Source organism: Heliangelus exortis, chromosome 1 (genome assembly GCF_036169615.1).
Source record: "Heliangelus exortis chromosome 1, bHelExo1.hap1, whole genome shotgun sequence".
In the NCBI taxonomy this organism is placed as follows: domain Eukaryota; kingdom Metazoa; phylum Chordata; class Aves; order Apodiformes; family Trochilidae; genus Heliangelus; species Heliangelus exortis.
This window is the reverse complement of record NC_092422.1, coordinates 198,178,277-198,200,642: the sequence shown is the minus strand read 5'-3', so window position 1 is coordinate 198,200,642 and position 22,366 is coordinate 198,178,277. Positions and strand designations below refer to the sequence as shown.

Here is a 22,366-nt window from a genome sequence, read left to right as displayed (position 1 = left end):
CTTTCACAAACCTTTTTCCTCCTACATACTTAGCTGATCTCCCAGTAAACCAAATGTGCTCTGTCTCAGGATGAGTTAATAGATCCAAGTTTTTTCCAAACCTCATTAAAGATTCATTTTTGAGTGCAAAATCGGGGTTTACTTCTTGATTATTCATGGGGAGCAGTGGCTAGCTGCTAGTGGAAGGCAGCCACACCATAGCCTCCCACTTTGGCTCTATCTTGAATATATTTGACCCATTGCATGATAGGAATTATGGCAGACAGAGCCACTTTATGTCCTACCGTGAGTTGTTCTAGTTCTAGCGCAGCCCAAAGATGTGCTAATGTAATAAATGTGTTTGTGAATTCATGTTAAATAATTATAAAGTGTTTGCTAACCCAACTTGGAGAGTTCTAATAACATATGTCTTCACCATTGTGAAATATGCAAACGTAGGAATTCGTTAAAATGAAATATAACTGTTCTTTGTGTAACTACAAAGCTTAAGGGAACAAGAAACAAGAGATCCACAGTTTCTGTACCCTGAAAACACTACAATGTATATCCTGTTGTGCTAATCTAAGCTGATTTGGCTGCTCACCACATAGCATTGAATTTGAGGTGGTTTTACTGCTGACTGCAGAGCGTTGCACAGGAAAGAGCGAAGGAGCGCGTGTGCGGAATCGAGGGGTAACGAGAGGGGAAACTGAGGCAGACGCTGACTTCATCCAACGACCACCAGATGGGGGTCAAAAAGACCCTCAGAGATAAAGTGGGCACGTGCCTTTGAAGGCCGCCTCTTCCAAGAACTAATAAACGTAATCCAGCCTGTTCTAGAACAGTCATGAATATGTATTAGAATAGTTATGAATATTAAGGTATGGAATGTAAGACAAAAGATTAAACTTGAAGGCACGTGTGCGAGTGGAGCGGAGACTCCCCACGCACCCAGCGCTGTTTTGCTTATTGCAATTTTATTTATTAAACTATAAACAGAATATTGAGTCCCAGTCATTTATAACACTAATAACTCTCAAAGTGGGGTTGTTGTCTGCTTCTGGTAATTTTCTCCCCTGGGCTCCAAGTTCTGTGTAACCGGTTTACAGATTTGTTTGAGATCTCCTCTTATTCGTGAGGATCATAAATCCAAAACCTTTTGTTAAGCCTCTTCCGTTATCTCCAAATAAGCCTGCTGTTCACTTCTGCAAACTCACACTTTTCCCTTGTTACCTCACATAACAGGGTTACGATTGGTCCTACGCGTCAGATGCGCTGTCTCCAAAAACGAAACAATCCGATGCGTGCTAAGAACTGAACACCCCAATACCCACTGCCGCGCACTGAATAGAAGAACATACAAAACCATTGACCGGCAGTCGGGCATCTTTTGAGCGAAAAACTACAAATTAGTCTCCGGAAGTCGGCCATTTTGTGACCGGAAGTCGGCCATTTTTTAAGCGAAAAACTACAAACGAGTCTCCGGAAGTCGGCCATTTTGTGACCGGAAGTTGGCTATCTTTTTAGCGGAAAACTACAAACGAGTCTCCGGAAGTCGGCCATTTTGTGACCGGAAGTCGGCCATCTTTTTAGCAAAAAACTACAAACGAGTCTCCGGAAGTCGGCCATTTTGTGACCGGAAGTCGGCCATCTTTTTAGCAAAAAACTACAAACGAGTCTCCGGAAGTCGGCCATTTTGTTACCGGAAGTCGGCCATTTTGTGACCGGAAAACTACAAACGAGTCTCCGGAAGTCGGCCATTTTGTGACCGGAAAACTACAATAGAGTCTCCGGAAGTCGGCCATCTTGTTAGCGGAAAACTACAAACGAGTCTCCGGAAGTCGGCCGTTTTGTTACCGGAACTCGGCCATTTTTTAGCGAAAAACTACAAACGAGTCTCCGGCAGTCGGCCATTTTATTACCGGAAGTCGGCCCTCTTTTTAGCGGAAAACTACAAACGAGTCTCCGGAAGTCGGCCATTTTATTACCGGAAGTCGGCCATCTTTTTAGCGGAAAACTACAAACGAGTCTCCGGAAGTCGGCCATTTTATTACCGGAAGTCGGCCCTCTTTTTAGCGGAAAACTACAAACGAGTCTCCGGAAGTCGGCCATTTTGTGACCGGAAAACGGCCATTTTTTAGCGAAAAACTACAAATGAGTCTCCGGAAGTCGGCCATTATAGTACCGGAAAGCGGCCCTTTTGTGACCGGAAAACTAAAAACGAGTCTCCGGAAGTCGGCCATCTTTTTAGCGGAATACTACAAACGAGTCTCCCGAAGTCGGCCATTTTGTGACCGGAAGTCGGCCATCTTTTTTTTTTTTTTTTTACGAAAAACTACAAATGAGTCTCCGGAAATCAGACAAACTGTTAAAACAAAGTTAAAAATTTAAGAACCCCCAACGCCCCCTGAGCGTAGAAACACACCATCTGGGAGATCCTCCGATCTTCGCCAAAACCTGTCAATTTTCTCTTACTTCATAGATTCATTTAATCACTCGTGGTGGAAGGGGCCCTCAAAGACCATCTGGTCCATCCCACTACATAATACTATGGATTCGATTCTTAACACTTTCTACAACGTGGGGGAATCTACCGCTTCTCCTGGGAGACCATTCCAATCTTTTACTGTCCACATGCTGAAAAATGAACTTATGTCCAATCAGAAGTTCCCCATTACCTCTTATCCATTAAGCCCCACCTTAACTTGTTGCTGGAGGACCAAAAGAGAGAACTGTTGCAAGACAAACGTCTCTTAGGGCACAGCGCTCCAAGGTCCAAAGAGTGCTTGAGTCTATTGCCCTCAGGGTTGCCTAGCCTGGCTCGGAGCTACTGCTCCGGAATCGGCTAACCTCTCTGGTGGCTTGCTCAGGAATGAGCTGAGATTGGGCTCCAGGCCTCACCTTTTATTGGCCCCCTAATCCTGCTCATGCCCAGTTGGGGCCCGCCCTAACCAGGCACAGGTGGGCTTAACACAAGCTCATGCCCCCTACCTGGCAATTAGTGGCACCTGGTTGCCTCATTTCACTACAGAGAACAGTGAGCAGCTGACTGTCTGGCTGCTTCTGGTTACAGGAGGACAAAAAAAGAACAGAGTGCAGCTGAGTAATAGGGAACATCTGGTTTCTAAAGGTCCAAAATAGAGAGTGTGTTTGGCTGCTTCACATGCTGTTTCCGGTTGCTGGAGGACTGGTGTCTGTCAGCAAGCCGGCAAGCATTTAAATACCCATTTACACATCTAATATCTGCTTTAACTTATACATCAGCTTTGATACACTCACACAGACTCCCTGGAGCAAAATATCCCCTGTCCCTCCTGGTCCCACACTCTCCCCTCACCTCTACCAGACACCCTGACAGCCCTCACAGCCCTTTATCCCTCCCCACTGTAACTCCAGTGCTTAAAGCACATCTCTGAAGACTATTAGGCAGGATTTGTCATTACATTCGTAACATCAAAGCAACGCTCTTGCTGGGCGCAGAAAAAGCTTCCATCCTTCCCTACTCCATTGCTGGGGTAGGAACCCTGTATGGCTTCCTCTACTTGTATCACAAGAGACACCTACACACACACACTGCAACAGTAGCGGCCTCGCATCCTGCTTAGACAGCAAAGCTGAAAGTAAAAAACGACTCCTGAAAGTAAAAAAATAAATTCACCATCTGCTCATGAGGTGTCCACATGTTTATACGTATCCTATTTAAATACTTCTATAGGCAAGTATTTCACTTCCTTTCTGCATTCATGTAACTTGTACAACTGCTAACCGATACCATTACATTTTCTATCTCAAACACGGGGATAATTTGACCAGGAATTTTTTGTGTGTTACACAACCGGGAGGGAGAGCTGCCCAAAGGAGATGCTACCAAACCCCCAGGGAAATACCCCATTTAGAGGGAAACAAAGTACTTCAGAGCACTCCATCAAAACACCAGCAAAAGATACCTGCAGCATCCAGCTGTCTCTCTGTTCAAAGATTTAGAATAGATAATTAACTAAACTAGGTAATATATGAGATCTAAAGCATTATGGGGCTCTCAGCGTCTAAACAATGCAGTTTGTACTTTATACAACTGCTTTTGTTACATTTATGATACAAAAAAAATCTGTGGTAACTCTTTGGCTTTAATTTTGGGAGGACGATGGAGAGAAGGGAAGGTAAAACTGCAGGAGTCAAACAAATCCCCACTGCTGCAGCATATAAACTTACCAAAAAGGACTCTCTGATTTGTTAATACATCTGGACATACCAAAACGTGCAGAGGAATGCATTTTCATCATCTCAACTGCTGCAATTGTGAACCACAAAGCCACCATCAACTTGAGAAAGATGTGCTGTGCTTCCATCTTGAGAATGACCTTCTCTCTCTCTCTTTTTTTTTTTTTTTTTTTTTTGAAGGAGGAAAGAGTCTTGATGCCGGTGACTTCCACAGACTCTTTTGGGATCTGCTCTGATGGGGAGTTTCCAAAATGCAACATCTTTGATTGAGAGGCGTTTCTGTTTTGGACTCTCTTCCCATCTTCTATCAATATTCATGCTGAAGGGCAGTTGTTCCTGGTCTCCCAGCTTAGCTTGCAGCAGGCCAGGGATCAGATTCCTTCCTCAAGAAAAGGCACATCAGGTAACTGGTATATTTCTGCAATCACCAGGCTTGTCTTCATAAAAAAAAAAAAAAAAAAAAAAAAAAAAAAAAAAAAAAAAAAAAAAAGCAGAGTGCCAGCAGGAAGCATCCGGAAGAATCCTATGGGTTGGCAAACCTCTTCTACGACAACCTCCCTCACCATCCCTTGAAGGACTCATCATCCCTAAAGACACCCCCCAAGTCATACAGAAATAGCACTTAGGGATATGGTTTAAGTTCTTGTCAGTGTAAGGCTAATGGTTGGACTCTATGATCTTGAAGGTCTTTTCTAATAGAGGTAATTCTGTGATTAGCACCATGGGCTTCCCCTCACCTGCTCTGTACCCATTCGATGCCAGATACTGCATCTGTCATTGTTTGTAGAACCCAAGCTACACCAAGAGACAAAATGACAGGTATACTTGAAGGAAGTCACCAGCTCCACGTTCATCCTCACTACTACCCCAGCGCACCTCAAATGCTCATCCGGTCCCAAAAGTGGCCTACAAAGTTCATGCAAAAAAGTAACTGCTTCACTGAGTAGCCACGTTATTCTCTGCTCTTTGACACTGACCTTGTCTCGGACTACTTGCTATAGTCAGCAGCTTTGTCCCAGTGAGCCTGCTTACAATATTTGCAAAAAACAAAAGGAATGTACCAAGATGCTGCCTCAAACAGCACCCTGCCTGCAACAATTCCCATCTCTTACTCCTTTACCTTGGCAATTTGCATACCCAGCCTCTGCAATTTTCTTGTTGTCACATGGTGACTACAATAGAACCTATAAACATCAACTGATGCTTCGAACTTCGACAACACACCCAAAAAATAACTGCTCTTTGGTCCCACTAGTCATCACTCACCTCACCCCAGTCACCTTCAGTGACTATCCCACTTCGCTTACTGCTTCTACCTTCAAAATGAGTTAAACACACACTGTAATCAGGTAGCTACCAGAAGCACAATCCCTCCAGCACTACACACTGACTGACCTGACTGCACTCTGCTCCCTCGTTTCTTCTCACAAGCGCATATTTGTCCTTTGCATCTGAGAGAAAGTGTTACACAAGTCACTGGAATGCTGAACAATGGACAGACAATTCCAGACATCTCAATCCCAGTTAGGAAACCCATCTAGAGTATTACTACCCTCACGCCATCAATAAACACAGCCCCACAACTTTAAACCCATACACATACAACCGTTAACTACTGAGAGGGTCAATCTCCTGCGCTGCACAGGAAAGACCCTCTCATGAGGGTCCCATCACCTTCAAACACCATCAAAGCAACTGCCCACCCAGCCTGAGTATGGCTGCTCCACCTAAGATCACTGTAAAATTGTGGCCTAAAAACTCAAGGCAAACATCACCAGAGACCCTTATGGCTCTTCAATATCCCCAACTCTACAATCTGGGCAGAGCAGCTCCAAGCCAAACACACAAACACAGAACAACCCAAGACACACCACTGCAAACTACACGATTAAACATTAATAGAAAACTCCCTAAAAGAATTACTCTGGGCTCCAAGAAGTTGGCCAAGAAGATCTACAGGGATGCAAGGGTGAGGCAAGGAGGCCCCATGGTGACGTCAAGTGTCATAGAACACTTCCCGTTACAATAATTACTCTTCAAAATAACATATCGGATGTACAAGAAGACTAGCATCAAGACCTAAGAATGCAGAGACAAGGTTGCAAATGTGGAAAATTTATGACCAGAGATGCTCATTCGTTCATAAAGAAGATTACAAAAGATGCCTATCAAGAAATTTGCAAGATGCAAGAAAAGAAGGATCCAGATGGCACTATGATGATGATGACTAAATGTGTTCAACACCATGGGGATGATGTTCAATATTACTTGTCCTGTGAGGGACTCTGGAACCCAAGACTTTTGGACAATAAGACCTACAGCGATGCGCCTGCAAAGCGAGGGAACGAAGCGACGGATGCCCGAGAAACCGCCTTCGAGACCTGAGGACGCACGGATGCGGGGAATGAGTCCCCCTCAGGGGGGAATAACACGCTGCTGATCAGCGCCATGATGATCGGGAAAGGCTTTCCCGGGAGGATGCCCAAGATGCGGGACTTGCTCTGTGAGGACACAGAGGACCATCAAGGCCTCAGGAAGCTCTGAGACAGCAAAGACTGACAACACAAAACACACGACCCCACACACCGAAGCTGGAGCTGCCCTGCCCACGCTGGAATCGTACTGGAAAGTAACCTGTTCCTTCACCCACCCAAAGGGGGCTGCTCCCAGACAACCCTCTCCCCTACACTAACTTCAAAACACCACTTGCCATTCCCAGCCTCGACTCCTCTGCTCAGCCCCTCCCCACCCACCCCTGGGCCCTCAACTTATCTTCAAGAGCGACAGCAGCACAAAGCCACAGTCGGTAATGAAAACCACATTGTTTGACTGGGATGCGCTTCCAGTCGCACGGTTCCTCTTCATCCCCTGTACGTAAAAAAGGAAAAAACACAACCCACAGATCACGAACAGCGCTGGCGCAAGTCCCACCTAAGCCGACGCACGCTACTTCTGCTGCACTCACCTCCTCAAGGGAGCCCCATGGCATACCACGCACCTTCTCCTTCCAGAGTTGAACGCTATCGCCACCATTGCTTGGGGCGCCTGAAACACCAAGAGAAAGAGTTCCTGGTCTGCTGATCAGAAGTCACCGGCCCCACGAACCCCTCACTACCAACTCAACTCAACTTCAACGCTCATCCGGTTCCAAAGGTGGCACGCCCAGCGCCTGCAAAAACAAAAGGAAACGTTTAAGTGGCTTGATGTAAAATACGTGGCTGACCCAGCCCACCACCATCTCACCTTCTCCAACCGCTCCTAAGCGTGTGTCTTTGTCCCTACAAGGATGGTTGTGGCACCTGCAAAAGTCAAAGCAAAAGGAACATGCTGAGGTAGTGCCTCAGCCCCTCACCCATCTGCCTGCCATCCTCGTGGGTTGCCAAAAGCAGGTTTGGAGGACACCTGGAAAACACAAAAAACAGGGGATGCCAATGCTTCAACGAAAATAAAACACCCGAAAAATAACTGCTCCTAGAAGAACATAGGGATGTTCGTAAAAGAAATAACACCAGCCTTCGCTCACCTTGCCAGAGCCACCTCCGGAACGGATATTCTGCTTCCTTGGCTGCTCTCGCCTTCAAAAGGACAAACAAACCATAACGTGGTCAGGTAGCCAGGAGAGGGACCTTCACTCCAACGCTGACCAACCTTTGGATGGTGCTCTTCTCTCCTCCCGCTCTTCCACGTACATCCTTGTCACACGGGATCTGAAAAACGGTGATACGCAAGTCACCGGAATACTGCCCAACAGACGAACTATTCAGTTATGGCTCTTCCAGCAAACTCTGGGAAGAGCAGCTCCAAGCCAAACACTCAGACCAATTCAAGACACAGCCCTGCAGATCACGAGACGTGATCTCAAGAGAACAAAAAGAATATCTCTGGGAGCCAAGACTGTTTGGCAAGAAGACCTACAGCAATGCAACTGCAAAACGAGGGGCTGAATCAAGGGATGCCAAAGAACCCGGGCTTCAAGACCCGATGACACGAGGATGCGGGGAATAAAGTCCCACTCTGGGAAAATCCATGACCAGAGATGATGCTGATGCAGGTGGCGATGATGTTTCAGAAGATGACCATCAGGAAGCTTCCCAGATGAAAGACCTATCTACGCTTCAAACTTGTCACACAAGAAGAAGATGCTGCTGACTAGGACTGTGCTGATGAGTAAAGGCCTTGCAGGGATGAGGGTCAAGATGTGGGACCTGCTCCAAGAGCACATCAAGACCTGCGGAAGCTTTAAGACAAAGACACACGACACAAACTACACGCCACCACGCACCAAGGCTGGAGCTGCCCTGCCCACGCTGGCATCACATCAGAAATTGACCCACTTCCTTCACCTGACCGAAGGAGCCTGCTCCCAGACTGCCCTCTCCCCTACGCTAACTTCAAAACCCCTTCCACAACTCCCACCAGCCTTGACCCCTCTACACCACTGGTCCCTCAACTTATCTTTCAGAGGACTGGCTCTCCAAAGTCGTGGTCAGCCAGGAAAATAGACAGGAGCAGCCCAGAATAATCCTCAACTTGCAAGGTTCCCCTTTGCCACCTGCATCAAAAAAAAAAAAAAAAAAAGTCACACCAAAACAAGCAAACAAAAAAACTCCACACACATAACCACAACACCAAATCACCTACCAGAATATTCAGCAATAAGTCCAACATCAGCCAGCCCCATTCCCTTCCAAATGTCCCAGCTTCGCAGAAGAGCCCTGCGGGGTCCCACTCACCCACGCTTTCCAGAGTTGAACGCTGTAGGCATCGTCATTCAGGGAACCTAAAAGGCACAAAACTATTGTTGTGCTTGAGAGAAGACACTCGCTCCACAAGCCCTGCACTACCACCTCACCTCCAGTGCTCATTCAGTTCCTGGCACTTGCTAGCATCAGGCCAGGGAGGGACAGGCTCCCATCAACCACCCAAAGGGCGCCGCTTCTGGACAGCTCGCTCCCCTACAGTAACTTTAAAACCCGAGCCAGCGATTCCTAACCTTGACCCCTCCACACAGACCCTCCCCAACCATCCTCCCTTTCTCTTACCTTTCAAACGGCTGGGGCTCTGAAGCACTGGACAAAAAAGTAACCCACATCGGCTGACGGGGATCTTGCCAAAACCACAAAGTTCCTCCTCGTCATCTGCAATAACAAACGGCAGTGCCACCAGAAATAGGATGCCAGCTAAATACCAACCCTTTCCACAAGCTCCTCATAACCCCCGACTCGCCCTGCTCACCTTCTCCTTCCACACGTTATGGCCACCATCGCTTCTGGCACCTGAAATACCAGGAGACACAAAATTCCCTTTCTGCTTGTCAGATCGAGCCTCCTCGTTACCATCCCGTCTCACCTCCAGCGCTCTTCCCCCTCCAAAGGTGGCACACGCAGCTCCTGCAAAAACAAAGGGAAACCCTTAACCGAGTCGAAGTAAAATCTCTGGATGAGCCGGCCCGCAGCCATCTCACCTTCCCCGACCGCTCCTCAACGCGTGGTTTTGCGTGGCACCTGCAAAAGTCAAAGCAAAAGCACGTGCCGAGATACTGCCTAAAACAACAGGCAGCCCACGCCAGCCTTTGCTCAGAAAACTTCCAAATCCCTTCTGCAACAACTCCCAACCTCAGCACTTCAGTTCAGTCCCTCCACTTATCTTCCTGAGGGAGGGTGGTTTTGGATCTACGCCCAGCAAAACACCACGCTGTCTGAGGGGCACGTTCGTCTTCATCACCTGCAAACAGAAAAAAAGGAAAATCAGAAGCAGTGTCACCAAGAAGGTGCACTTCAGCCATCAACAACCACTTATACTACACCCACCGGCTCAAAAGAGCCCCACCCAGTTCCACTCACCTCCGTGATCCAGAGTTGAATGCTGTGTCCACCACTGCTTTGGACACCTAGAAGACCAAGAGAAAGAGTTACTGTTCTGCTGATCAGTAGCCACCAGCTCCATGAACCCACTCTCTACCACCCCAGCTCACCTTCAGTGCTCATCCGGTTCCAAAGGTGGCACGCGCAGCACCTGAAACATAAGGGAAACCTTTAACAGAGTTGATGTTAATACATGGCTGACCCAGCCCACAGACATCTCACCTTCTCCAACTGTTCCTCAAGACATGGCTTTGTCACTCCGGCACTGTGTGTGACACCTGCAAAAGTCAAAGCAAAAGGCACACGCCGAGATATTGTCCCCAACAACAGGCAGCCCACTGTGACGTCCGTCTCCTGCTTCCTTACCTCGGCCTCTCACTCATCTGCAGGCCATCTCTTTGGGGTGCCAAAACAAGGTTAGGAGTGCACCTGAAAAAAAAACCACAAACAACAAGGGATGTTCATGAACAACCAACCAATAATACAACACCTGAGAATAACTGCTCCTCCAGCCCACCGGCCTTTGCTCACCTTGCCACAGCCACCTCCGGTGCCCGTATCCCGCTTCGCTCGCGGCTTCCACCTTCAAAATGACAACAAACCGTAATGCGGTCGAGCACCCAAAGGAGGCACCTTCCCGCCAACTCCACACCCTGACCAACCTTCGGATGGCGGCCTCCTCTCCTCCTCCATCTGTTTCTTGATGGTCATTGACATGTGGGATCTGAAAAACAGGATTATGCAAATCACTGGGAAGCTACTCAGCACCGAGTCCATTAGGTTGTGTCGCTTTCCATGGCCCCTGGACCTACCCAGCGGGCAGGGCAGCTCCAAGCCAAACACTCACAGGCACAGACTGACCAAAGACACAGCCACGTGAGTCACAAGACTCGAGCTCAAGATAAAACTTGCAGCAAGAAGAGGGACTCTGGAATCCAAGACTTTTGGGCAATAAGACCTACAGCGATGCGTCTGCAAAGCGAGAGAACGAAGCGACGGATGCCTGAGGAGCCGCCTTCAAGACCTGAGGACGCAAGGATGCGGGAAATGAGTCCCCCTCAGGGAAACTGGGTGGACAGAGATCAGATGACAACGCAATTAAGAATGACATTGCGGAAGACAACCATCAAGAAACTTCCAAGTCAAGAGACCGATCTGCAACTTTGACTTGTCATACAGATGATGCTGCTGATCAGCACCATGATGATCGGGAAAGGCTTTGCAGGGATGATGCCCAAGATGCGAGACTTGCTCTGTGAGGACACAGAGAAGACCATCAAGACTGGAGGAAGCTCTAAGACAAAGACAGACAACACAAAATACACAACCCCACACACCAAGGCTGGAGCTGCCCTGCCCTGGAAACTAACATGCTCTATTCACCCACTCAAAGGGGGCTAATTGTAGACAGCTCTCTCCCAGATGCCATCTTCAAAATCCCTCCTGCAACTCCAAGCCTCAGTCCCTCTGCAACCAAGTTCCTGTACTTAGCTTTCAGAGGCCTGTGGGTCTAAATTTATGTCCAGCAACGAAACCACATTGTCTGACTAGCACGTTCCTGCAGTTTTAAGGTTCCTCTTCAACAACTGCATTAAAAAAAAAAAAAAAAAAAAAAAAAAAAAAATCACAAATAGAAAAAAAAATTTGCATGCAAGCATATTCTTGCTATAAAGAGCTCTAACTTTAGAACCACCAAAAGTTCTTACCTTAAAGAGTCTTCTCAAACAGCCCAGACCGCTCAACAGCTGCAGTCAGCTCCAGGAGTAGGAGAGCTCTGACCTCAGAGAAGCCCAAGAGCTGACTGAAGCCCCTAGCCAAAGGCTGTGGCTTATATACCACAGGCACCGCCCACAGCTTTTCCCACAATCCCCTGGGGAAGGGGAGGTGGCGATTACCACAAGGTATAAAAGCAGCCAGAGGAGAAGCAGTCAGTTTTCTCCTCTTTCTTCAGTTTACAGGACAAGCAGAGAAACTCTGTGATACTGGCTGAGGAATTTGGGGTTTTTTTTCTCTCTCCATGTTACTTCAGCGACATGACCAGGTAAGAATTCAACCCAAAGGGAACCTTAACAGAGTAAAGGTCATTGGAGGCTCGTATTAGACAGAAAAGAGGAAAGAACAAGTGGGGTGGGTCACAAATACGGACTCACAAAGTCTCCTGAAAGACTCAGAGGGGTGAGAGCTCTGCAACAAAGCTAAAAGTGCACTAAAGGCAAGCTGGAAGGCAGCATTCTGTTAGAGGGGTCATTTTTGGATCGAAGACACCGAAGAAAGCTGAGGGGCACAATCAGCAGTCTAGAGGGGATTTTAATAGAGTACAGGTGTCCCTGGGATGTTGGGAACCGAATGACAGAGGGCATCAGAAGAGCTTCTCGTGGAGTGAAAAAGGAGTAAAATGCGCAACGGAGCCGGAAGGTGGCTGTGGGACGCCGAGAGGGGGGCGGGAGGTTGGCCTCCGGAGGTGTGGTGGTGAGAGAAGGGTGCTGTGAGAGAGGTAAAAGGCGGCTCTGGGACACGAGGGAAAACCGTATGTGTTCAGTTGATGTACGGATGTCCTCGGGGGCTGAGGGACTGAACAGATGTCTAAGATCACAACAAATGAAGAAAGGGTTCTGGGGTGCAAAGAGAGCCTGAAGAAGGATTCTGTCTCAGTAAGAGAGCTAAAAAGAGCACCGCAGAGATCGAAGGGTGTGGGGCGGCGTGAGGATGGTCTCGTAAGGAGCGGTGCCCTGAATGAGAGGGCTCTGATGGGCAATAATGTTGAAGAAGAGTCCGGGAAGACCCTCTGGCAGAGTCTTGAGGGGGAGACCGGACCCCCGTCCCTTTCTGAACGTTTCCTCGGAGAGGACCCTGGGTGTGGCTGGATGTGGTCTTTGCCCCTGGCAGTAAAGCGGAGTTCATACTCTCCCTCTGCCCCAGAGCTGGTGTATTTTATCTCTGCCTTTTAATACCTCGCTACCTGTCTGCATGATGTGCACCCGTCCTGTTGTATAAAGGGTTTCTTTAAAATGCATCTTACCCCAGGGTGATTGATCTCTTGGCTCTTCTGCATGTGCCTTTGATTTCACTGGTTGTTTCATCTGAACCTGAATTTCTGACGGTTTGCTGCCATCCCCAAATAAATTGATCCATTTGCTTCCTGGTCTCCATATGGAACTGTAATTCCTGAAATTCACCTTTCATTTTGTCATCTCCGTGTCCTGTGGACTTATCTGGCTCTCGAGGGGGGAGGGGCTTGCTGCGGTGCTTTTCTATTAGTCTGTCCTTGGTGTTTCACGTGGCATCGGTTTCACTAGATTTCAAGGACAGTTGAGACTGTCCTGAGGTCTATATATGTCTCCTACTTAATATGATACTTCGCCAGATGGGCGGGGTCAGCGCAAAAGACACAGGCACCCAAATAAAGAAGTTAGTTTATATTTACTGATGTATTAAATTATAAGAGAACAAGTGCAGAAACAAACAACAAAACTGAAGTGTGATAGCAAAGTCAAAGCAAAACACAGCAACTCATCTAATTGTTACTATACAGACGCAGCGATAAAGAGTAAGAAAGACGTGTCGCCAATTGCCGTAATGGTTCAACTTTGGCTGGATCTGCGGTTGCTGGGGAGCCCTGGTTGTTACGAGGACACGGAGAACCCTTCCCGGCAGTTGGGAAATCCTACACGGTGCGTCCTCTTGTAGGTGAGTACGCCAGAAAGGGTCCAGTTTTTCGAGTATCCCGTTGCTGCTAGTCCAAAGGACTTGCGCTTTTCTTGACGTGAAAACGTCCGGTCTTACGCCCCCTAACGACTGAAACCGGGGCCTGGCTGGGGCTCAAGTCGCAGATCGTAGGGCTGCCTAAACTATCTTCCCTAGACATGTTACTGGTGGTTACCTAAAATATCTACCCGGACAGTTCAGTATATTGGCTGCTTTTGCACTCTCTCGTGGTTTGAAAAAAATTTCTCAGAATGGGGAGGGTAAGCTACTGCTTTCACAAACCTTTTTCCTCCTACATACTTAGCTGATCTCCCAGTAAACCAAATGTGCTCTGTCTCAGGATGAGTTAATAGATCCAAGTTTTTTTCAAGCCTCATTAAAGATTCATTTTTGAGTGCAAAATCAGGGTTTACTTCTTGATTATTCATGGGGGGCAGTGGCTAGCTGCTAGTGGAAGGCAGCCACACCATAGCCTCCCACTTTGGCTCTATCTTGAATATATTTGACCCATTGCATGATAGGAATTATGGCAGACAGAGCCTCTTTATATCCTACTGTGAGTTGTTCTAGTTCTTACGCAGCCCAAAAACGTGCTAATGTAGTAGATGTTTGTGAATTCATGTTAAATAATTATAAAATGTTTGTTAACCCCCCTTTGAGAGTACTAATAATATATCTGTCTTCAACATTGTGAAATATACAAACGTAGGAATTCGTTGGAATGAAATATAACTGTTCTTTGTGTAACTACAAAGCTTAAGGGAACAAGAAACAAGAGATCCACAGTTTCTGTACCCTGAAAACACTACAATGTATATCCTGTTGTGCTAATCTAAGCTGATTTGGCTGCTCACCACATAGCATTGAATTTGAGGTGGTTTTACTGCTGACTGCAGAGCGTTGCACAGGAAAGAGCGAAGGAGCGCGTGTGCGGAATCGAGGGGTAACGAGAGGGGAAACTGAGGCAGACGCTGACTTCATCCAACGACCACCAGATGGGGGTCAAAAAGACCCTCAGAGATAAAGTGGGCACGTGCCTTTGAAGGCCGCCTCTTCCAAGAACTAATAAACGTAATCCAGCCTGTTCTAGAACAGTCATGAATATGTATTAGAATAGTTATGAATATTAAGGTATGGAATGTAAGATAAAAGATTAAACTTTAAGGCATGTGTGCAAGCGGAGCGGAGACTCCCCACGCACCCAGCGCTGTTTTGCTTATTGCAATTTTATTTATTAAATTAAACTATAAACAGAATATTGAGTCCCAGTCATTTATAACACTGATAACTCTCAAAGTGGAGTTGTTTTCTGCTTCTGGTAATTTTCTCCCCTGGGGTCCAAGTTCTGTGTAACCGGTTTACAGATTTGTTTGAGATCTCGTCTTATTTGTGAGGATCATAAATCCAAAACCTTTTGTTAAGCCTCTTCTGTTAATTCCAAATCACCCTGCTGTTCACTTCTGCAAACTCACACTTTTCCCGTTACCTCACATAACAGGGTTACAATTGGTCCTAGGCGTCAGATGCGCTGTCTCCAAAAACGACACAATCCGATGGGTGCTAAGAATTGAACACCCCAATACACACTGCCACGCACTTAATATAAGAAGATACAAAACCATTGACTGGCAATCGGGCATCTTTTTAGCGAAAAACTACAAATGAGTCTCCGGAAGTCGGCCATCTTGTTACCGGAAGTCGGCCATCTTTTTAGCGAAAAACTACAAACGAGTCTCCGGAAGTCGGCCATCTTTTTAGCGGAATACTACAAACGAGTCTCCGGAAATCGGCCATCTTTTTAGCGAAAAACTACAAATGAGTCTCCGGAAGTCGGCCATCTTGTTACCGGAAGTCGGCCATCTTTTTAGCGAAAAACTACAAACGAGTCTCCGGAAGTCGGCCATCTTTTTAGCGGAATACTACAAACGAGTCTCCGGAAATCGGCCATCTTTTTAGCGAAAAACTACAAATGAGTCTCCGGAAGTCGGCCATTTTGTTACCGGAAGTTGGCCATCTTTTCAGCGGAAAACTACAAACGAGTCTCCGGAACTCGGCCATTTTGTTACCGGAAATCGGCCATCTTTTTAGCGAAAAACTACAAACGAGTCTCCGGAAGTCGGCTATCTTTTTAGCAAAAAACTACAAACGAGTCTCCGGCAGTCGGCCATCTTGATACCGGAAGTCGGCCATCTTGTTACTGGAAAACTACAAACGAGTCTCCGGCACTCGGCCATCTGTTTACCGGAAGTCGGCCATCTTTTCAGCGGAAAACTACAAACGAGTCTCCGGAAATCGGACAAACTGATAGTTAAAAATTTAAGAACCCCCAGTGTCCCCTGAGCGTAGAAACACACCATCTGGCAGATCCTCTGATCTTCGCCAAAACCTGTCACTTTTCTCTTACTTCATAGATTCATTTAATCACTCGTGTTGGAAGGGGCCTTCAAAGAGCATCTGGTCCATCCCTCTACCTAATGCTATGGATTTGATGTCTTAACACTTTCTACAACGGGGGGAATCTACCGCTTCTCCTAGGAGACCATTCCAATCTTTTACTGTCCACATGGTGAAAAATGAACTTCTTATGTCCAATCAGAATTTCCCCATTACCTCTTATCCATTAAGCCCCATCTTACCTTGTTGCTGGACGACCAAAAGTGAGAACTGTTGCAAGGCGAATGTCTCTTAGGGCACGGCCCTCCAAGGTCCAAACAGGTGTTCCAGCAGAAACTCACGAATAGTTCTCTGAGTTTATTGCCCTCAGGGTTGCCTAGCCTGGCTCGGAGCTACTGCTCCCGAATCGGCCAACCTCTCTGTTGCCCGAAGTCAAGACACAAACCAACAGAGTGTCAGTTTATGCGGTGCTTTATTCGGGGCCCGGGAAACCTGAGGACTAGCGTCCCAAGTCAGGATTCCGCCGACCCTCGTTTTTGGTTCAGTTTTTATACTCTTTTACAATGAGGTCTACGTACGGAACTTCAGTTACAAAATAGTTACATACAATAGATAGACATCCCCAATCCACAAATCTTATACTTGTTCAACTTAAGCTATTGTTTAACTGTCTCCCACCACCAGCCATTATCTTCAGTACAAAGTGTCAGTTTACTCTGATTCTGATCCCCCCTCCTCAGCACATTCCTGGCTAAGACCCATTCCCAGTTCTTCCGGCCTGCTTGACCAGTCCAAACCTTAGCATAACTACTTCTAAATTTCTATTTCTTCCGCTACTTGCAACATCTCTGCTGGCTTGCTCAGGAATGAGCTGAGATTGTGCTCCAGGCCTCACCTTTTATTGGCCCCCTAATCCTGCTCATGTGCAGTTGGGGCCTGCCCTAACCAGGCACAGGTGGGCTTAACACAAGCTCATGCCCCCTACCTGGCAATTAGTGGCACCTGGTTGCCTCATTTCACTACAGAGAACAGTGAGCAGCTGACTGTCTGGCTGCTTCTGGTTACAGGAGGACAAAAAAAGAACAGAGTGCAGCTGAGTAATAGGGAACATCTGGTTTCTAAAGGTCCAAAATAGAGAGTGTGTTTGGCTGCTTCACATGCTGTTTCCGGTTGCTGGAGGACTGGTGTCTGTCAGCAAGCCGGCAAGCATTTAAATACCCATTTACACATCTAATATCTGCTTTAACTTATACATCAGCTTTGATACACTCACACAGACTCCCTGGAGCAAAATATCCCCTGTCCCTCCTGGTCCCACACTCTCCCCTCACCTCTACCAGACACCCTGACAGCCCTCACAGCCCTTTACCCCTCCCCACTGTAACTCCAGTGCTTAAAACACATCTCTGAAGACTATTAGGCAGGATTTGTCATTACATTCGTAACATCAAAGCAACGCTCTTGCTGGGCGCAGAAAAAGCTTCCATCCTTCCCTACTCTATTGCTGGCGTAGAGAACCCTGTATGGCTGCCTCTACTTGTATCACAAGAGACACCTACACACACACTGCAACAGTAGCGGCCTCGCATCCTGCTTAGACAGCAAAGCTGAAAGTAAAAAACAACTCCTGAAAGTAAAAAAATAAATTCACCATCTGCTCATGAGGTGTCCACATGTTTATACGTATCCTATTTAAATACTTCTATAGGCAAGTATTTCACTTCCTTTCTGCATTCATGTAACTTGTACAACTGTTAACCGATACCATTACATTTTCTATCTCAAACACGGGGATAATTTGACCAGGAATTTTTTGTGTGTTACACAACCGGGAGGGAGAGCTGCCCAAAGGAGATGCTACCAAACCCCCAGGGAAATACCCCATTTAGAGGGAAACAAAGTACTTCAGAGCACTCCATCAAAACACCAGCAAAAGATACCTGCAGCATCCAGCTGTCTCTCTGTTCAAAGATTTAGAATAGATAATTAACTAAACTAGGTAATATATGAGATCTAAAGCATTATGGGGCTCTCAGCGTCTAAACAATGCAGTTTGTACTTTATACAACTGTTTTTGTTACATTTGTGATACAAAAAATCTGTGGTAACTCTTTGGCTTTAATTTTGGGAGGACGATGGAGAGAAGGGAGGGTAAAACTGCAGGAGTCAAACAAATCCCCACTGCTGCAGTATATAAGCTTACCAAAAAGGACTCTCTGATTTGTTAATACATCTGGACGTACCAAAACGTGCAGAGGAATGCATTTTCATCATCTCAACTGCTGCAATTGTGAACCACAAAGCCAGAAACACCATCAACTTGAGAAAGATGTGCTGTGCTTCCCTCTTGAGAATGACCTTCTCTTTTTTTTTTTTTTGAAGGAGGAAAGAGTCTTGTTGTCCACAGACTCTTTTGGGATCTGCTCTGATCCCAAAATGCAACATCTTTTAATGAGAGGCATTTCTGTTTTGGACTCTCTCTTCCCACCTTCTATCAATATTCATGCTGAAGGGCAGTTGTTCCTGGTCTCCCAGCTTAGCTTGCAGCAGGCCAGGGATCAGATTCCTTCCTCAAGAAAAGGCACATCAGGTAACTGGTATATTTCTGCAATCACCAGGCTTGTCTTCATAAAAAAAAAAAAAAAAAGCAGAGTGCCAGCAGGAAGCATCCGGAAGAATCCTATGGGTTGGCAAACCTCTTCTGCGACAGCCTCCTTCACCATCCCTTGAAGTACTCATCATCCCTAAAGACACCCCCCAAGTCATATAGAAATAGCTTAACTTAGGGATATGGCTTAAGTTCTTGTCAGTGTAAGGCTAATGGTTGGACTCTATGATCTTGAAGGTCTTTTCTAATAGAGGTAATTCTGTGATTAGCACCATGGGCTTCCCCTCACCTGCTCTGTACCCTTTCGATGCCAGATACTGCATCCGTCATTGTTTGTAGAACCCAAGCTACACCAAGAGACAAAATGACAGGTATACTTGAAGGAAGTCACCAGCTCCACGTTCATCCTCGCTACTACCCCAGCTCACCTCAAATGCTCATCCGGTCCCAAAAGTGGCCTACAAAGTTCATGCAAAAAAGTAACTGCTTCACAGAGTAGCCACATTATTCTCTGCTCTTTGACACTAACCTTGTCTCGGACTACTTGCTATAGTCAGCAGCTTTGTCCCAGTGAGCCTGCTTACAATATTTGCAAAAAACAAAAGGAACGTACCAAGATGCTGCCTCAAACAGCACCCTGCCTGCAACAATTCCCATCTCTTACTCCTTTACCTTGGCAATTTGCATACCCAGCCTCTGCAATTTTCTTGTTGTCACATGGTGACTACAATAGAACCTATAAACATCAACTGATGCTTCGAACTTCAACAACACACCCAAAAAATAACTGCTCTTTGGTCCCACTAGTCATCACTCACCTCACCCCAGTAACCTTCAGTGACTATCCCACTTCGCTTACTGCTTCTACCTTCAAAATGAGTTAAACACACACTGTAATCAGGTAGCTACCAGAAGCACAATCCCTCCAGCACTTCACACTGACTGACCTGACTGCACTCTGCTCCCTCGTTTCTTCTCACAAGCGCATATTTGTCCTTTGCATCTGAAAGAAAGTGTTACACAAGTCACTGGAATGCTGAACAATGGACAGACAATTCCAGACATCTCAATCCTAGTTAGGAAACCCATCTAGAGTATTACTACCCTCATGCCATTAATAAACACAGCCCCACAACTTTAAACCCATACACATACAACCGTTAACTACTGAGAGGGTCAATCTCCTGCGCTGCACAGGCAAAACCCTCTCATGAGGGTCCCATCACCTTCAAACACCATCAAAGCAACTGCCCACCCAGCCTGAGTATGGCTGCTCCACCTAAGATCACTGTAAAATTGTGGCCTAAAAACTACAGGCAAACATCACCAGAGACCCTTATGGCTCTTCAATATCCCCAACTCTACAGTCTGGGCAGAGCAGCTCCAGGCCAAACACACAAACACAGACCAACCCAAGACACACCACTGCAAACTACAAGATGAAACATTAATAGAAAACTCCCCAAAAGAATTACTCTGGGCTCCAAGAAGTTGGCCAAGAAGATCTACAGGGATGCAAGGGTGAGGCAAGGAGGCCCCATGGTGACATCAAGTGTCACAGAACACTTCCTGTTACAATAATTACTCTTCAAAATAACATATCAGATGTACAAGAAGACTAGCATCAAGACCTAAGGATGCAGAGACAAGGTTGCAAATGTGGAAAATTTATGACCAGAGATGCTCATTCGTTCATAAAGAAGATTACAAAAGATGCCTATCAAGAAATTTGCAAGACGCAAGAAAAGAAGGATCCAGATGGCACTATGATGATGATGATGACTAAATGTGTTCAACACCATGGGGATGATGTTCAATATTACTTGTCCTGTGAGGGACTCTGGAACTCAAGACTTTTGGGCAATAAGACCTACAGCGGTGCGTCTGCAAAGCGAGGGAACGAAGCGACGGATGCCCGAGAAACCGCCTTCAAGACCTGAGGACGCACGGATGCGGGGAATGAGTCCCCCTCAGGGAAACTGGGTGGACAGAGATCAGATGACAATGCAATTGAGAATGATGTTGCAGAAGACAACCATCAAGAAACTTCCAAGTCAAGAGACCGATCTGCAATTTAGACTCGTCGTGCGGAATAACACGCTGCTGATTAGCGCCGTGCTGATCAGGAAAGGCTTTCCCGGGAGGATGCCCAAGATGCAGGACTTGCTCTGCGAGGACACAGAGGACCATCAAGGCCCCAGGAAGCTCTAAGACAGCAAAGACTGACAACACAAAACACACAACCCCACACACCGAAGCTGGAGCTGCCCTGCCCACGCTGGAATCACACTGGAAAGTAACCTGTTCCTTCACCCACCCAAAGGGGGCTGCTCCCAGACAACCCTCTCCCCTACACTAACTTCAAAACACCACCTGCAATTCCCAGCCTCGACTCCTCTGCTCAGCCCCTCCCCACCCGCCCCTGGGCCCTCAACTTATCTTCAAGAGCGACAGCAGCACAAAGCCATGGTCGGTAACAAAAAACCACATTGTTTGACTGGGATGTGCTTCCAGTCGCACGGTTCCTCTTCATCCCCTAGACGTAAAAAAGGAAAAAACACAACCCACAGATCGCAAACAGCGCTGGCACAAGTCCCACCTAAGCCAACACACGCTACTTCTGCTGCACTCACCTCCTCGAGGGAGCCCCATGGTATACCACGCACCTTCTCATTCCAGAGTTGAACGCTATCGCCACCATTGCTTGGGGCGCCTGAAACACCAAGAGAAAGAGTTCCTGTTCTGCTGATCAGAAGTCACCGGCCCCATGAACCCCTCGCTACCAACTCAACTCAACTTCAACGCTCATCCTGTTCCACAGGTGGCACCAGCGCCTGCAAAAACAAAAGGAAACGTTTAAGTGACTTGATGTAAAATACATGGCTGACCCAGCCCGCCACCATCTCACCTTCTCCAACCCCTCCTAAATGTGTGTCTTTGTCCCTACAAGGATGGTTGTGGCACCTGCAAAAGTCAAAGCAAAAGGCACATACTGAGATATTGCCTCCAACAACAGGCAGCCCACTGTGATGTCTACCTCCTGCCCCTTTACCTCAGCCTCTCACCCATCTGCTGCCTGCCATCCTTGTGGGGTGCCAAGGTGAGGTTCGGAGGGCACGCAGAAAACACACAAAAAAATTTTAAAAATAAAAATAAATAATAAAAGAATAATTAAAAAAACCCCAAAAAATTAAAAAAAACCCAAAATTAAAAAAAAAACAAACCAAAATTAAAAAAAACCCACAAAAATTAAAAAAACCCAAAAATTAAAAAAACCCCCAAAATTAAAAAAAAACCCCAAAATTAAAAAAAAACCCCAAAATTAAAAAAAACCCCCAAAATTAAAAAAAAAACCCCAAAATTAAAAAAAAAACCCCAAAATTAAAAAAAAACCCAAAATTAAAAAAAAAACCCAAAATTAAAAAAAAAAAACCCAAAATTAAAAAAACCCCAAAATTAAAAAAAACCCCAAAATTAAAAAAAAAACCCAAAATTAAAAAAACCCCAAAATTAAAAAAAAAACCAAAATTAAAAAAAAAAAAACAAAAATTAAAACCCCAAAACCAAAAAAATTAAAACCCCAAAACCAAAAAAA

General features: G+C 46.3%; 3 long non-coding RNA genes across 4 annotated transcripts; all 3 read right to left on the bottom strand.

The window, feature by feature from the left end:
• Positions 1-8,842: 8,842 nt before the first annotated feature.
• LOC139799551 (uncharacterized) lies at positions 8,843-10,363 on the bottom strand. 2 transcript variants are annotated; one of them, XR_011727359.1, is made up of 4 exons: positions 10,287-10,363; positions 9,436-9,590; positions 9,243-9,338; positions 8,843-8,980 (listed from the first exon to the last, which is right to left on the bottom strand). It is a non-coding gene; the product is annotated as an uncharacterized lncRNA (long non-coding RNA). The 2 variants fall into 2 exon arrangements; XR_011727356.1 differs by lacking the exon at positions 10,287-10,363 and having other exon boundaries at positions 9,436-9,662.
• Positions 9,867-10,258, bottom strand: LOC139799600 (uncharacterized). Its single transcript, XR_011727372.1, has 3 exons — positions 10,175-10,258; positions 10,044-10,090; positions 9,867-9,924 (listed from the first exon to the last, which is right to left on the bottom strand). It is a non-coding gene; the product is annotated as an uncharacterized lncRNA (long non-coding RNA).
• Positions 10,364-17,821: 7,458 nt separating the features above from the next.
• On the bottom strand, positions 17,822-20,643 carry LOC139791745 (uncharacterized). The gene is made up of 2 exons (XR_011724003.1): positions 19,719-20,643; positions 17,822-18,907 (listed from the first exon to the last, which is right to left on the bottom strand). It is a non-coding gene; the product is annotated as an uncharacterized lncRNA (long non-coding RNA).
• Between the last annotated feature and the right edge of the window lie 1,723 nt (positions 20,644-22,366).